Here is a 16982-nt window from a genome sequence, read left to right as displayed (position 1 = left end):
ATATTATATGGTTGAGATTGAAATTACATTTAATTATGATATTATATGTGATATGCATTAAATATGTACATATTTATGACCAATAACTAATCACTTTAACTAAATTACTTACTTACCATAACTAGTTTTAATTTTAATAACTATATATTGTTGCAGTATACTCTATTTTGTAAATAGATTATTTCCTATATGTTTTTAATTATATCATACTATCATTGAGGAACATATAAATTACAATATACCAATATACTATTTTTTTTATATTTGAAAATATATAAGAAATATATCTTTTTATGTTATATATTCATTAAAATAACAAAAATACTATTGCAGTATATCATAAATTGTACTCTTACACTATTGTCGAACTAATAAAAAAAAATAACATAACTATAGTATATACCATTGCAGTATATGTAAGTAATAGATTCAATTCAGAAATATGATATAAGCCAAAATAAAATAATTAGTGAATTTATTATTTTATCTGTTACTTAAATATACAGAAATACTGCAACGGTATACTATAGTATATTTTTGAATTGAGTTAATTATTTTAGCTATTACTTAGATATACTACAATAGTATATTATAATTATATCATGTGTGATATATTTCCTCAAATAGTGAAATATGATACATAATTGATTACCTAATATAATGTAAAACATAATGTGTGCTTTGATGAGGGAAGATATTAAATGATTTATTATAAATGCTCTTTAGATCATAACCATAGATTTTAAATAAATCTGACGGATGTCTACGGTCCTAAGTTATAGGTTCTGATTTGAACCTCACCCTATTAATTAATATAACATGAAATATGAAATAATAAAATTAGAAAAGTAACCTAAAATATATTTCCTCAATATCAAAAATTGTATAATGTGATTCAAACGACGCCGTAGCCAATAAATAAAACACTTCAAATTCCCCATTACAGTCGGTACCTTGTTGGAAAGCAAAAGATATAATCAGAGCGAGGGAAAGGAGAGAGATAATTAGCGAAAGTAGTGAGATGGGAAGACAGAATGTCGAATTATGGACTACCCGTCATACGTCAACGACCAGGGTATGTTTGTTTCTTAATCTAATCTTCACTTGTTTATGGTTGTAAAATAATTAGGATTTTGCTTGAATTGTTGTTATAATATTTGTGGTAAATTATGAATATGGGGGTTTAAATCAAAATATGAAAGGGAACTGTTTTTTTTTTTTGTGATTGTATAATTTGTTTTTGTTGATTGTTGATTGTATAATTGCTGATAGGGATGGTGTTGGTATTGTTGGGTCGGGGTTGTAATCGATGGTGCTTGTCTGATATATTGCAGATTAAGGGGTAGACTTTGTTAAATCATACTAGTTTGAGCGTCGGTTATTTTGTGTCGAAAGGCTATGCGGTGTCGTTTTACTTGCCGTTGGTTCCGATTGACAGGATTGCTAAGGTGTTCAAGGCGAGTGAGAATGGGCATAGTTTGAGTAATGGAGATGCTGATGTGGTGATGAGCCAGTGAGAATGGGTATGGGTAGCTGGCTCGGGTCATGAATGATGTTAGGATGTTGATATATAGTGGGATGATGTGGTTTTAATGGCTAGCTAAGTGTTTTACTGTACTATAACTTTGGTCCGATCCTCCATGAAAAATCTTACCGTAGTAGGTTTTGCTTCATCTTAAAATATGGTGTTTGTTTTAAATTAAACATTAGCTTAATGAAAAAAAAAAACACATTAGCTTGAATGGAACCAAGAATCATATAAAACGACTGCTCCCGGAATGAAAAAGAATTATGATATATGTTTAGGTCCCGATCTCTTATATTCGGCGAATATCATCAAATGAAAGGAGTATTATATTATGCGAAGATAATCAAATGAAAGTATTTGAGCAAGTTAGGACGGTTTTTTCTAGATAGGCTTTTAAGTTAAAAAAGTGTTGTTGGAAAATCGTGATAATTTTAGATGATTTTTGAAATTAAAAAATTGTATAACTTCGTTTTCAGTTTGATAATCAAAATTTATATATTATGTAGATAAATAAAGTATTATTAATTAATATCATTACAAAAAAAAGGGTGAGGTTCAAATCAGAACCTATAACTTAGGACCGTAGACATCCGTCAAATTTATTTAAAATCTATGGTTATGATCTAAAGAGCATTTATAATAAATCATTTAATATCTTCCCTCATTAAAGCACACATTATGTTTTACATTATATTAGGTAATCAATTATGTATCATATTTCACTATTTGAGGAAATATATCACACATGATATAATTATAATATACTATTGTAGTATATCTAAGTAATAGCTAAAATAATTAACTCAATTCAAAAATATACTATAGTATACCGTTGCAGTAATTCTGTATATTTAAGTAACAGATAAAATAATAAATTCACTAATTATTTCATTTTGACTTATATCATATTTCTGAATTGAATCTATTACTTACATATACTGCAATGGTATATACTATAGTTATGTTATTTTTTTTATTAGTTCGACAATAGTGTAAGTGTACAATTTATGATATACCGCAATAGTATTTTTGTTATTTTAATGAATATATAACATAAAAAGATATATTTCTTATATATTTTCAAATATAAAAAAATAATATATTGGTATATTGTAATTTATATGTTCCTCAATGATAGTATGATATAATTAAAAACTTATAGGAAATAATCTATTTACAAAATAGAGTATACTGCAACAATATATAATTATTAAAATTAAAACTAGTTATGGTAAGTAAGTAATTTAGTTAAAGTGATTAGTTATTGGTCATAAATATGTACATATTTAATGCATATCACATATAATATCATAATTAAATGTAATTTCAATCTCAACCATATAATATATTTAGATCTAATGGTCCTTAGCGAATTCTAAGTTCTAATAATAACTTGGTTCTATCTCGAACCTGACCCCTATTAATTAATATAACATGAAATATGAAATAATAAAATTAGAAAAGTAACCTAAAATATATTTCCTCAATATCAAAAATTGTATAATGTGATTCAAACGACGCCGTAGCCAATAAATAAAACACTTCAAATTCCCCATTACAGTCGGTACCTTGTTGGAAAGCAAAAGATATAATCAGAGCGAGGGAAAGGAGAGAGATAATTAGCGAAAGTAGTGAGATGGGAAGACAGAATGTCGAATTATGGACTACCCGTCATACGTCAACGACCAGGGTATGTTTGTTTCTTAATCTAATCTTCACTTGTTTATGATTGTAAAATAATTAGGATTTTGCTTGAATTGTTGTTATAATATTTGTGGTAAATTATGAATATGGGGGGTTTAAATCAAAATATGAAAGGGAACTGTTTTTTTTTTTTTGTCATTGTATAATTTGTTTTTGTTGATTGCTGATTATATAATTGCTGATATGGATGGTGTTGGTATTGTTGGGTCGGGGTTGTAATCGATGGTGCTTGTCTGATATATTGCAGATTAAGTGGGAGACTTTGTTAAATCATACTAGTTTGAGCGTCGGTTTTTTGTGTCGAAAGGCTGTGCGGTGTCGTTTTACTTGCCGTTGGTTCCGATTGACAGGATTGCTAAGATGTTCAAGGCGAGTGAGAATGGGCATGGTTTAAGTAATGGAGATGCTGATGTTGTGATGAGCCAGTGAGAATGGGTATGGGTAGTCGGGTCATGAATGATGTTAGCATGTTGATATATAGTCGGATGATGTGGTTTTAATGGCTAGCTAAGTGTTTTACTGCACTGTAACTTTGGTCCGATCCTCTATGAAAAATCTTGCTGTAGTAGGTTTTGCTTCATCTTAAAATAGGGTGTTTGTTCTAAATTACACATTAGCTTGAATGGAACCAAGAATTATATAAAACGTTTGCTTCCGGAATGAAAAAGAATTAGTATGATAGTATATCTTTAGGTCTCGATCTCTTATATTCGGCGAATATCATCAAATGAAAGGAGTATTATATTATGCAAAGATCATCAAATGAAAGTATTTGAGCAAGTTAGGACGGTTTTTTCTTGATAGGCTTCTAAGTTAAAAGAAGTGTTAGTTGGAAAATCGTGATAAATTTTGTGATATATGAACATGAGATATAAAAGAAGGGTCCTACTCCGTGACATATATGTATTGTAACATCTGGGATTATCCGTGTAATTATTTGAATAATTAATGAATATTATATGAATTTTATGTGAATTTCTGTGAATTAATTGATTCCTGTTCTATTAATTTAGTTACGTATTTGTGATTAAATTTGAGGAATATCAATTTTTATATGCTCAGTACAAAATGTAGTTTATTTAGATATTTTCATATCGATTTATGTATTGTCGTATGATTTTATATTTGATTTATGGATTTAATTACGAATATTACATTTAATTATTAATTATTTTGATTTTACGAAAACCGTCAACCTGTAACGGTACCGAGATTTTACTTCCCGAAAATTTCAACAAAATTCACCTTTAGCCTAATTTGAAGATTCCGGACACTTTTCATGTTTTGACTTTTTCAATCCGGAGTACGGTTTGTTCCGGAGCCGGTCCGGCGGAGCTTTTCGGTATTTTAAATTATCGATAATTATCTGGTTGTCTCGATAAACGTGAAACTAGATATTTTGATTATTATATTCATCCTTATCTTGTAATAATTGCAATGGGACCCGCATACTAATGACTGATTAAAAAGCCCCGTTTTGATAGTTATCTCGAAAACCGGTACCGATTGGACCTGTTTTATTAATATAAAGCTATTAAACATTGTATTTTCGTGTCATATATGATCCAAAGGGGTATAAATTTTCATAACTATAAATAGCCTTAACCGTACTTTATTTCATTTGGGGAAATCATAATCTCAGTTAAACACGGGTGTATCGAGAGAGTGTTCTTCGTGTTCTTGAGATTCAAACGAAGATTTGGAAGCGTTATCGGACTCGGATTTTGGCGTTCAAGTATCCAAATCGAAAGTTTTGGCGAGTAGAATCATAATCCAACCTCAGAATCAGTGCAGAATCATCAGGTGGGTTCGGATTTTTGATTTTAAATTCGGATTAAATAAGCTTTAAATAGGGCTTTTTGATTTTGAAGTTATTGATGTGTTTTGATGATTGTATGTTGTAGAGAATTGAATTGTGATCATTTTGGTATATCATATGCATGATTTGGAGGTCGGTAACATAGTTAACTTTAAGTTTGATTTTCGAATTCCAGAATTAGGGTTTATATGAATATATGAATGTTTTTAATTGAAATTTGGGATTTTGAGTTTTACGGATTCTGGGAGAAATTGATTAGTACCAACGTGTTTATCAGCTTGCAAGAAATCTGTACATATATATAATTGCAGTGAACGATTAGTTAAAGCCCGCCGGAGTCTGAGTTTAAGTTCGCCGGCGGCCGGCTTTTAATCGGAAACTCCGGCTAAAACCGGTGATGTGTGATGATTTTGATGGTTGGAATGGGTTCGTAGGGTTACATACATCAAATCTGCACCACTTGGACAGATTCTGGGTGTCGTAGCGCCGTCTCTGGCAAACAAAGCGGCGGCCGGCGGAAAAGTGCAAACAGGCCCCTGTAGTTCTGAGAATGATGACGTTTAAGCACCAAACTTTTGTTTCTTCCATTCCTAAACCCAAGTTTTCAAAACCTTGCAGTTTACACCCCTGCGACAAAGTTTTGAAACTTTACAAATAAAACCTTTGCATTTATTTTTCAAAAATATATTTTAATTATTTATTTTCAAAAATTTGTTTTAATTATTTATTAAATTCGAAAATAATTCTGATTTAATTTATTAATTAATTTTAATTAGTAATTAATTATTATAATTAGTCAATTAATTTAAATATTAATTGATTAATTGTTTTAATTAATTATTAATTAATTTTAATTGATTTATTAATTAGATTTAATTATTTTAAATGATTTTAAAATCCCGAAAAATAGTTTCGAGCTTTGAAATATTATTCTAAAATATGTTTGAAGCTCGTTAATTGATTTCAAATAATTTCGGACTTGATTTCGAGTATCCAAAATTGATTATTTATTTATAAAATGATTCTTTGACCCGTTTTAATTCCGAAAAATGTTCTAAAATCCATATCAAATGCCAGAAAAATCCTTTTGACTTCAAACCTTCTTTGATAAATAAATTTCATTGAATATCTTATGTGATACGTGTTATGGCATATCTGATTGATGTGTTACGTGTCTACATGAGCATTATAGGATTGTTTTGACATATCTTTTGATCCGTAAGTCGAATTTAAATGAAACGAAGGGTAGTTAGGAACTCGTTGCGAAGGTGTGATAATAAGAATAGTATGAAATCATATATTGATAGATGATTGTTGTGATTAGCAGAAAAGCGAGACGTAAAAAGGAAAAGCAAGTGGTGATAGAGTAGTATAGCGAGCAAGCGTAATTGAAACTTGAGATCAGCTATATAAGGCAAGTTCCCTAAGACTTTCCTTCAATTATATGTTGTATCTGTTGTGATTATGTAGTGAACTTTCTGATGAAGCCCTGTGACCTATTGAAGTATAGCATGAATTATTTATCCTATTGATTCTTGAACCTTCAACCAGATTCCTTGAATTATAATATGGATTATTTACTGTGTTAATTCTTGAACCTTTGACCCAATTCTTTGATACCTGCTACGAACCCTATTTAAATTGTAAACCTTAAACTTTTAAAACTTCTAAATGATTACCCTAAGAACCTAATTTCATTTCAAGAACACACCCTCGATACCTCAACCAGTTATCATTCACACATTTTTCAGACCTTAACCAGTTGATCAACCCAAAATAACATCTGTTATGACATATACTTTACAGTTGATTGATTCTTTCCATAAACTCCAGTTACTTGATCTTAAAAGCATTCATTTATACTTGGATTCTTTTTGTGAACCTAAACCCTTCTTCATAAAAACACTAAACTTTGATATACCTTGCCATCCTATAAGGCAATGTCTGATTCTTTGCTAAACCATGAAGATATTTCTCATTCCTCCTTTGAGATCCATCTGAGACACTTTGAATAGTAGTCTGCTTCTGCTTCTGCTTCAAAATTTATTTATGATGTTGATGTTTCTATTTTATTGAATAATATTGTTGATCATCTTGATTGTGATAGAATTGGATAGTTTTCTAAACTTGGACCAAATGAATGGTCAGACCAGATGAGTGGTCGCTTTAGGCCAATGTGTGCCTTGGATCCAGTAAACGAGCATGGTGGGACCTGCTCGGGGTTAGTGTCTGACTGATCAGCAGCCTAACCTTTGATTTTTAAAAATAAATTTAATATCCAATTCTAATTGATACCCTAACAACAAATCTTGATATTGAGATTGATTCCATTAGACACTGGTTTCCTTCAGTTTATGATTAATATTTTAAATTGATATGGTTATACTTGCTGAGCTTGTTAGCTCACTCTTGCGATACTTTATGTTCTTTCCAGTGAAGGCAGAGAAAGTTGGTAGCGACGACCCTCAGGCTAGTAGTAAGGCCAGGATTCCAGGCTGAGAGATGGAGAGAGCTGTCGGCAGCACTTGGCTTTTCATATATGTACTAGTTTGAATAACGAGACACAAATGATGTGTAAGCTTGTAAGAATTAAGTTTATATTTTGGGATTTGGGTTTGTAATAATTAAAGTTATGTTGTGGCTTGTTTTATACTTTAACCTGTTGCGATCCATGGACAATTAAGGGTCACTGCATATATTATAGTAATTACAGGTTTATGTTATGGTGTGGACCCCAAACTTCTGACCCGGGTTTGGAGAGCGCCACATGTATGCTGGGGAAACCCAAACCCTCTACTACGCTAAATAGGTTTCTCCCGTCCAGCTCTTTTAAAGCGCTGTATATATTAAAAATATGTTTTAATCTTCGTCGTTTCATCCAACGGCTAGGAATCTGTATGTTATTTACATAAAAGAAACACATTTCTTTTCCATACTCATTTGACTATACTTAGAATATTAATTGATCTTGCCACTTTATTTATTTTCTTTTTATTGAATATTTTTATTTTCTTAATTTTTGTGTTCAACTTATTTTTCGATAGGATTTTATAATGTGTCCCTATATACACACACTACAACTTTTTTATTACATTATTGATTATGATTAGTTCCAATTTTATCAACGGTTTTTATAGTGTGTGCCTGGGCAATTGCTAAACACAGGGTCGGCCATTGGGTAAGGCGATTAAGGCGAACGTTCTATTCTAAGGGCGTCAAAAAATCTATGCATATGTTGTATATAATGCTAAATCTATGCATCTTTATATTCAAACTAGTTGAGAAGCCGCGCGTTGCGGCGACCTATAAAAATTATATTAATGATTCAATATTAATATTTATAAAATAAAATAATTTTGTGGTGCCTATAAAAACTATATTAACGTTTCAAAATTAATATTTGTAGGATAAAATAAATTTTATATTATAAAAATCTTGATGTAATACCAATACTAATATATAAAATTAGAAAATTGGACTATAATTCATGGTGAAAAATGAAAATAAATTTGTACAGGTAATTAACAATTTAAAGCACGACGAATCTTATTTTTATTTCTATGTCACTCTTTCCCATAATTAAATAATCTGAAACAAAATCAGATTAAAACTTTCAAGCTACAATATTCCGTAAATAATCTGAAACAAAATCAGATTCTGAAACTTGCTTCTAATATACCCGAAACTAAAAATGGTAGTTCTAATTTTTGATATTTTTCATCCAAAAATTCCAGAAAATTAGAAAAATAGAACGGAGCGATGTGAGACACGCCATCTACACGCCCCTCGCTTCTCCACCATATTTTCCTATATGCAAAATAAATCATATAAAAATGAACAACAACAAACATGTCCGATAAACAAACAATATTATAAAAGAATAACCAACAAACGTACATCACTAATAGTTAATTTATTAATATCATCCATCAAAATCATATCAAGACTATATTTTTTTCCCCTGTTTCAATTTGTCGACTCCCACATAGCGATCTATAACTATCTTTGCTTGGAACAACCTTTATTATTTTAATATTATATAAATAGCCTTCACTTATCGTCGCAGAAGAACGGCACCACCAAGTTAAAAATCAAGCAAGACAACTATCACCAGAGAGAGTTAAAGTGACAACTATCACCAGAGAGAGGTAGAGTTGTGATACTGAGAGAGAGGATGTTGTGTTTAGATGATCCAAAACCCTACAATTTATAGGGGTATTTATAGGTGCAGAGAGACTTGTGTGCTACTATTTCCCATAATTAAATAATCTGAAACAAAATCAGATTAAAATTTTCAAACTACTATATTCCATAAATAATCTGAAACAAAATCAGATTCTGAAACTTGCTTCTAATATACCCGAAACTTAAAAAGGTAGTTCTAATTTTTGATATTTTTCATCTAAAAATTTCAGAAAATTAGAAAAATAGAACGGAGCGATGTGAGAGGTGCCACCTACACGCCCCTCGCTTCTCCTTTATATAAGTATATTGATTTATTTGAATTGATTAAGTTAATCTTAAAATTGATTATGTCATTGTATATTGATTTGAACGTATGTCAATTTTTCCTTTACGATCTTGAAAATAGGAGCACCATTTTCAAAATTCGTCTAGGACACCTAGATCTCTAGGCCGGCCTGGCTAAGCACTAAGAATTATAAGTTTGACTCATTTTGATGACTCGTATTTCTTAATAATGGTAGACCCCTTCATATATTATAATCATACCGATCAAAATGTCCCAAACATATAAAATTTAGTGTTAGGTCCAGATATGATTGTAGAAGGGGGGGGGGGGGGGGGGTTGAATACAATCAGTACCAAATCGTCGCGGAAGTTAATCTGATTGAATATGATTTGTTAATCAGATTATAATTAATTAATATAATTAAAATGGTTCAGTTTTAATGTCCACTAAAGTTCGTAGAATAAATATGACAGGGTATATTCTAGATTTAGTGATTAAAACAACCGGGTTATCAAAGCACAGAAAACTGTGGATATAACGATCAAGCAAGTTACGAACAACTTGAAAGCTTTACAAATGCTTTGATTACAAAGTGAATGAACACTAAAAATGAAGGATGCAATGCCATATTTATAGGCAAAGCATTTGTACTTGTAAGACAATTGAAAGACAAGACAATCACAAGTAGAAAAGACAATCTAGCAAGGGCAAGACAATTACAATTGCCTAGCAAGCCAAAAGCAAGGCAGAAAGACAATCTTAGAGCTAGCAAGACAATTTAGAGCTCGGTCAGACAATTATATTGTCTTGGCAGTGTTGTTCTCTCGGCCAGACAATCCAATTGTCTTGGCAGTGCATCTTCGGTCAGACAATCAAAGATTGTCTTGAAAGACTCAGGAATTGTCTTGCAGGCATTCCCTCGGTCAGACAATCTATTGTCTTGCAGGCAATGCAACTTCGGTCAGACAATTTATTGTCTTGCAGGCAATGCAACTTCGGTCAGACAATTCCTAATTGTCTTGTAAGCTTCAGTCAGACAATCAGGATTGTCTTGGCAGTGGGAAATTCGGTAAGACAATCTCAGATTGTCTTGCTGAGCTTGAGTGGATGATTGAATGTAATTTGTAGATTATATTTAAATAGAAAATTATCCACTTAATTAATTTAATCATATAAATTCATAAATTAAATTAATTCGAGAGTGAATTAATTTAACAAATAAATTACATAATTAATTTAATTATTTGAGAAGTGAAATAATAATCTATTAAATATTTAATCACCCATTCATCAGTAGAATTGCTTCCCGTCTTCTTTTAAACAATAAAAACTCCGTCTTGATCAGTCGAACGAACGAACCACCAACTCTGCTTGACTTCAAATATTCAATTTGAATAACTGATACACAGATGTACTGTCTGGTTCATCTGTATCTAGTTAAATCAAATATTCTTTGTCAAATAAACATTGAAGAAATTGATTTGTTCGTCGAGTCTTCGTCTTGTAAGTACTTCTTCATTAAATGGAATCTTCTGATAAAATAAAGTATAGAAACTTTATATCTTCTGAACTCCTGGACGTGCCACAAAAGATTATTTGTGCACTGAGGCTTGAACATATTAATGAACTTCTTTCAGTGGTGTGCAGCAGCATCCTGGAATTTATCTGACATATAATTCCCATAAATCATTTGACGTTCTTCGTACGGATTCCGTTGACTTGCTATTTACTGAGCTTTCTGATCTGAGTTGAGTTGTACCTCTTTAAATACAAATAGGCTGAACATATGCCTTTCAATCTCCCCCTATTTGTTTGTTAACATAACATGCAAATTTCCTAGAGGATAACTCAACTAACAGATAAGACAAAGATTTAAACAAAGGAATGTAAATAGCAAAAGTTTATGGCTTGCATTGAACATTAAACCATATTCATAATAGATTACAAAAGGATGTTCCTTGAACATATCTAACAAAATATCCTAATCAATCTATTCACTCAGAACGAGTGACTTCTCCTTCTTCAGCATCTGAACAGTGAATAATTGGAGTAGAAGGCTCATTCTGAGTAGGCTCTTCAGCTGCAGTGGATTCTCCACGCTTCTTTCTTTCACGAGCCAATGAGAGATAATATTGAACCTCAATATCCACAGGGTCTTCGATGAAATCTGCTGGCTGAGATTGGTTGATATACTTCATCTTCCTGAAGTATTGTTGAATGTTTCTCCTTGTGCAGTAGTTTACAATCTCAGTATCAGCATCAGCTTTGGCCTTAGTAGCGAAGCCCTTGGTACGTAGAATTGTAGATACAAGAACCAACTGACTCACATCATACTTAAGAAGATGTTGGTGGTCCAGGTAGAAGGTTCCAAATTTTCTCTCGTGAATGAACTTGACACAGTAAGGCTTTCTGACAACTTGTGGACTGTTATGAATAGCACAATCCATAAGTCTGTCACGTAGGAGTTCATTCAGATTCGAGCTACGTCTGATCTTGTTACGAATCACCCAGATTTCAGTTAGAGATAGAAACTTGAATAAATCAATTGAAACCCTGAATGTTCCGTTTCTCTGAGTAGAAATAATGATCTCCCATTCATTGAGAAGATTCTTGACACCAATAGTTATATATTCTAACTCGAGAGCAAGAGCATGCATAAACATATCTTCATTAGGGTTAGCCTCTCTCAGGTCATAAATGAAGGATTTGAACTTACCATCATTGAAAGGTTCCCTTTGAGGTCCAGAGAGGATTTGTCTTGCAATATCCCAGCTTTCACCAACTTTCCTGGAGATATCCTCTCTCTTTTCCTTGCACTTAGCATCCCACAGTTTCTGTTTCTCCAGCTTGACCAACTCATCAGTTGTCCTCTTCTCATCCACCAGTTTTTGCAGTTCCTGAAGCTTTGCTTTGCTAGCTTCATGTTGAGCTTTAAACATCTTGACCTTTTCCATGTGCTCAGGATCTACAGACCGATCTTCATTGAAAAGAAAGCCTTCCTCGAAACGACCTTCTTCCTCAGCTTCAAAATAAGCAGAGTCAAATGCATCATCATCATCAACATCTTCAGGAATATTGTCATAATCCTGATTAGTGAAGATGTTCTCAGTTTCAGGCATTTTGCCTTTGGATTTGCTGGCTGCAGAAGAATCCTTTCCACTTGCTCCTTCTCCACCCTTATCACTCCTATCAGTATCACCACCCTTGTCACCACCCTTATCACTCCTGTCACCAGCACCAGCATTGCTGTCATCCTTATCTTTGTCATCCTTATCCTTCTCCCCCTTAGTTGAGGGATCCTCTGGAGTAGACTGAGATGTTGACGGATTGATCTTTAAGTGTTGAACAACTTGAGCCAAAGTTTGCTCCAAGTTGTCAAGCTTCGTCAGACAGAGTTCCTGAGACTTATCAAACTTGTCCATCCTAGAGGTAATACCCTTGACATGAGCATCTAATTCTTGTTTGAGGGAAGAGAATGAAGGATCAACAACCTTTTCTTGTAGAGTCTCCAACTCTCCACTTTTGAATCTTGCATTTTCAGCATTCAACCTTTCTATCTCAGCCCTGAGAGCAGCCATTTGTTCCTGTAACAGATCTGTGTTGGTGTGTGCACTCACCTCACGAACACTCAAAGATTTTTCACTATCCTCTCGTGCATGTGTTTCGCTCGGTGTTTGCCTGATTTCACTCGTAGTTTTCACACCGTCACCAGTACCTGTATAGACAACCATAGTTCCCTGAGATGGAACTGTAGGTTGTGAAGGAACAAATTGTCCTTCAGATGCCTGTGAAGGCTGAAGTACTTGCAGGTTGCCAAGTATAGCCTGATCCAAAAAGAAAGAGTGATCAGAAAGTTTTTCATATGACACTTTTTGAATATCTGTGCTCTCTCTAAGTGAAGAATTAAAAGACAAAGGTTCAACTAGCGTGAGTGCTAGTTGAGTGCTTGACTCTTTACAGGATACCGCGGTCGGACGGCCAATTTCAATAAATGCATTCTGTGGAGAGAATGAATCTAGAGACTGTATAATTACCATGTCAGTGTCCAAATCCTTTTGGGAGGAAATGGATGTGGCTGCAGTTGTCTCCGGTTCTGCCACCCTTTGCTTCTTATGAGACAGAGCTGCGGGTTCTCTCAGAATTGCACTACCACTCCGTTTCCGGGCAACCTTTCGAACAACTGGTGTATGAGTAGTGTCGGTTGATGTGTTTGACGAAGAATCAGTTGTTGAAATGGAAACATCAGCTTGGATATGAACCTGGGTGTTTTCAGGTTCAATGCTGAGAGGCTGGAAATCAAATCCAATATCACAATCAAAATCTGCAATATCAATATTAAAGGTATCAGTGAGATTAGAAAGTACCTGAGCTACCTGTAAATCTGTCCTGAAGTCCTGTAGCTCTGGATTGATAGCAGAATCAGCAGGCAGAGGCTGAGAGGTGGATTGTGGTTGAGGAATGGTATGTGTAAGTGTAGGTGAAGGTGTTGGTTCAGATTGAGAGGGAAGAATGGAGGCTTGTTGGTCTGGGAAGAAGTTGTATTGTGGAGGGGATTGGTGTTGAGATTGGTGAGGAGAATTGTATGATGATTGGTGAGGTGATTGTTGTGGTGAATTGTAAGGAGGGTTGTAGGGAGAGTAATGTGAGGATTGGCTGGACGACTGATAGTCTTGTAGGAGTTGAAGTGGTTGAAAGTTTTGAGGAGGTGATTGTGGTTGCGGCTGTTCTTGTTGTTGAGCTTGTTGTTGTTGTTGTGGTTGATATTGTTGTTGTTGTAGTGGTTCTGGAACTTGTACAGGCTGAAAAGGAACACTGAATTGCTCGAGCATGAATGGAGTCACCACCAGTGGTACATTGTCATGCTTTTTCTTGTTGACCAGCCTAGTTTGGATCTTGGCACAAGTCCTCTGAATAGGAACAACAGGAGAATCGACGTACATGTGCCTATCATCAGCATTCATCTTATCATTCATAAACAACATCAGGAATCTGGGGTAGAAGCATTCAACTTTGTCATTCCTCTGAATTGATCTCTGTGTAACAGACCCCATCTTTCTGATAATCTCCCTCAGCAATATCTTCCCAAAATTGATTCGACGGTTGTAAGCTATGCTGAATCCAAAGATCTGCAGCATTGAAGATATATTGCCAAAATTCTTTCTATTTGTGGGAGCAAACACCTTGGCAATGGTGTCAAAGAACACATCCCATTCTGCTTTCAGATTTCCCTTTGACATCTTCGGGAGAAAAATCTGACCCTGATAGTGAATATCCTGAAAGAACTGTCTCAATTCATCCTCTGAAGGATCTGGCTCAAAATTGTCCCTTGGAAGTCCTAAGATCCGGTTCACATCATCGACAGTGATTACAATCCTCTTCCGGTTAGGTAAATCCCCTATTATCTTGTAATTCTCCAGGGTTGTAGAGTTGACAGCATTTGAGTAGAAGTCAAACAGAGGTTGCAGCTTGATCGGAATATCTGCAGTCATTGCCGTACTGACTAAACTCTGTCTCGAAAGGAATCTGACCCAAGTCCGGAATCTATCAGAGCAATCATCAGGGTTAAGGCTGGCACAGTAGTTAGTCTCAGCAACCACGAATTCTCCGGCCATTTTTAATAATTAAAAATTGAATTAAGCGAGAATTTTTCAAATTAAATGTGAATTCTCAAATGTCTCGCAAATTTCAACTATTAATTAAAGCTTAATTAATTAATTAATAATTCGAAATATTAAAATAATATCGAATTAAAAGTTAATTAATGTAAATGGCACTAATCAATTTTATCTCCACAAAGCTAGATGTCCAAACAAGTCCTTAAGATCAAAAACCCCAATCTTAAAGAACTCAAGCCAAACGCAGCCTTAACTTAGAAAATCCCCAAATTCAAAAACCAAGAACCCTAATTTCAAAATGAGGAACCCTAAAATCGAAATCCAATCATCCAGTTTACAGGAATCAAGAGCAAACGTTTTTCACAATTCGATAACCCCAGATTTAAGCAAGAAAACGCACAAAGCACACCAAATCAGTCAAAATTTCGGCAGAGATTCGACTTGATCAAGTCGAAAAAGAGTAACCAAGCAAGCAATCGAAGCTTGAAATACGAAACCGAGCAAGTTTTTTATCTCAAAAACTTGAAAAACGATGTCGATCGAGTGTGTGTAACAGTGTGTGTATCTGCGTGATGGAGAAGATGAAGTTATGGGCAAGACAATATGAATTGTCTTGCTCAATTGTCTTGCAAGAATATATATATGCATACAGATAGACAAAGATAGAGAGGGGTCTCGGTAAGACAATTTGAATTGTCTTGCCGAGATTCGTGAAGACAGACTCCGTAAGATAAAAACATATGTGAGTAAGACAATCGTATTGTCTTGTAGAGCGAAACGGATATAACGGATCAGTAAGACAATTTAAATTGTCTTACTGCAAAGATGTGACACGGTGAAAAACGGAGTCTCAGTAAGACAAATAAATTGTCTTACCGAGACTTAGCAAGACAAAAGCAGAAAGAAAATGTCTTGCAGGTCAAATCAACATGAAATTAAAATAATAACTATATGATTTTTGATGATTTAAGAGATAAAACTTTTTGCAATAATCAAAAAATCTATAATAAAAACAATAGTATAAATTACACAAATATTTTGTAAATTTCAACTTTAATTAAAGATAAATACTTATGATTTTAACTTTAATTCAAAAAGATGAATTAACTTAAAATCAAATATTTATGCTTAATTAATTTTGAAAAAATACAAAATAATTACAAATAATTATCTAAATGCTTAGGGAATATTATAGGGGAGTGTATGAGCACTTTAGAAAATTACAGACTAATATACAAACCTGCATAATCACTCAGAATATTATCAGATAACATATAGAAAATCATATAAAATCTAATAAAATAGCTATAATTATGTAGAAAATTCACAAAAATATATAAAAACATATACTGCATATGAAAAATATATACAAGAGAACTATGTCATATTTAACATCCCTAACTCACAAACCAGCTTAGAGAAAGTGGATTCATCCAGTGGTTTAGTGAAGATGTCAGCAATTTGCTCAGTCGTGGGTACAAAATGTAACACCACTGTACCATTCATGACATGTTCTCGTATGAAATGATACCTGATATCAATGTGCTTGGTTCTTGAATGTTGAACCGGATTGTTGGAAATGGCTATGGCACTTGTATTATCACAAAATATGGGAATTTTGTTTACTACAACACCATAATCATTCAGTTGATTCTTGATCCACAAGATCTGAGCACAGCAGCTTCCAGCAGCTATATACTCAGCTTCAGCAGTAGAAGTAGACACGGAGTGCTGCTTCTTGCTATACCAAGAAACCAACCGACGTCCTAGAAATTGACAGCTTCCAGACGTACTCTTCCTATCAATCCTGCATCCTGCATAATCAGAATCTGTATAGCCGGTTAA

Source organism: Daucus carota, chromosome 2, assembly GCF_001625215.2.
Source record: "Daucus carota subsp. sativus chromosome 2, DH1 v3.0, whole genome shotgun sequence".
In the NCBI taxonomy this organism is placed as follows: domain Eukaryota; kingdom Viridiplantae; phylum Streptophyta; class Magnoliopsida; order Apiales; family Apiaceae; genus Daucus; species Daucus carota.
The sequence above is the reverse complement of the archived record's forward strand: the minus strand, read 5'-3'. Positions refer to the sequence as shown.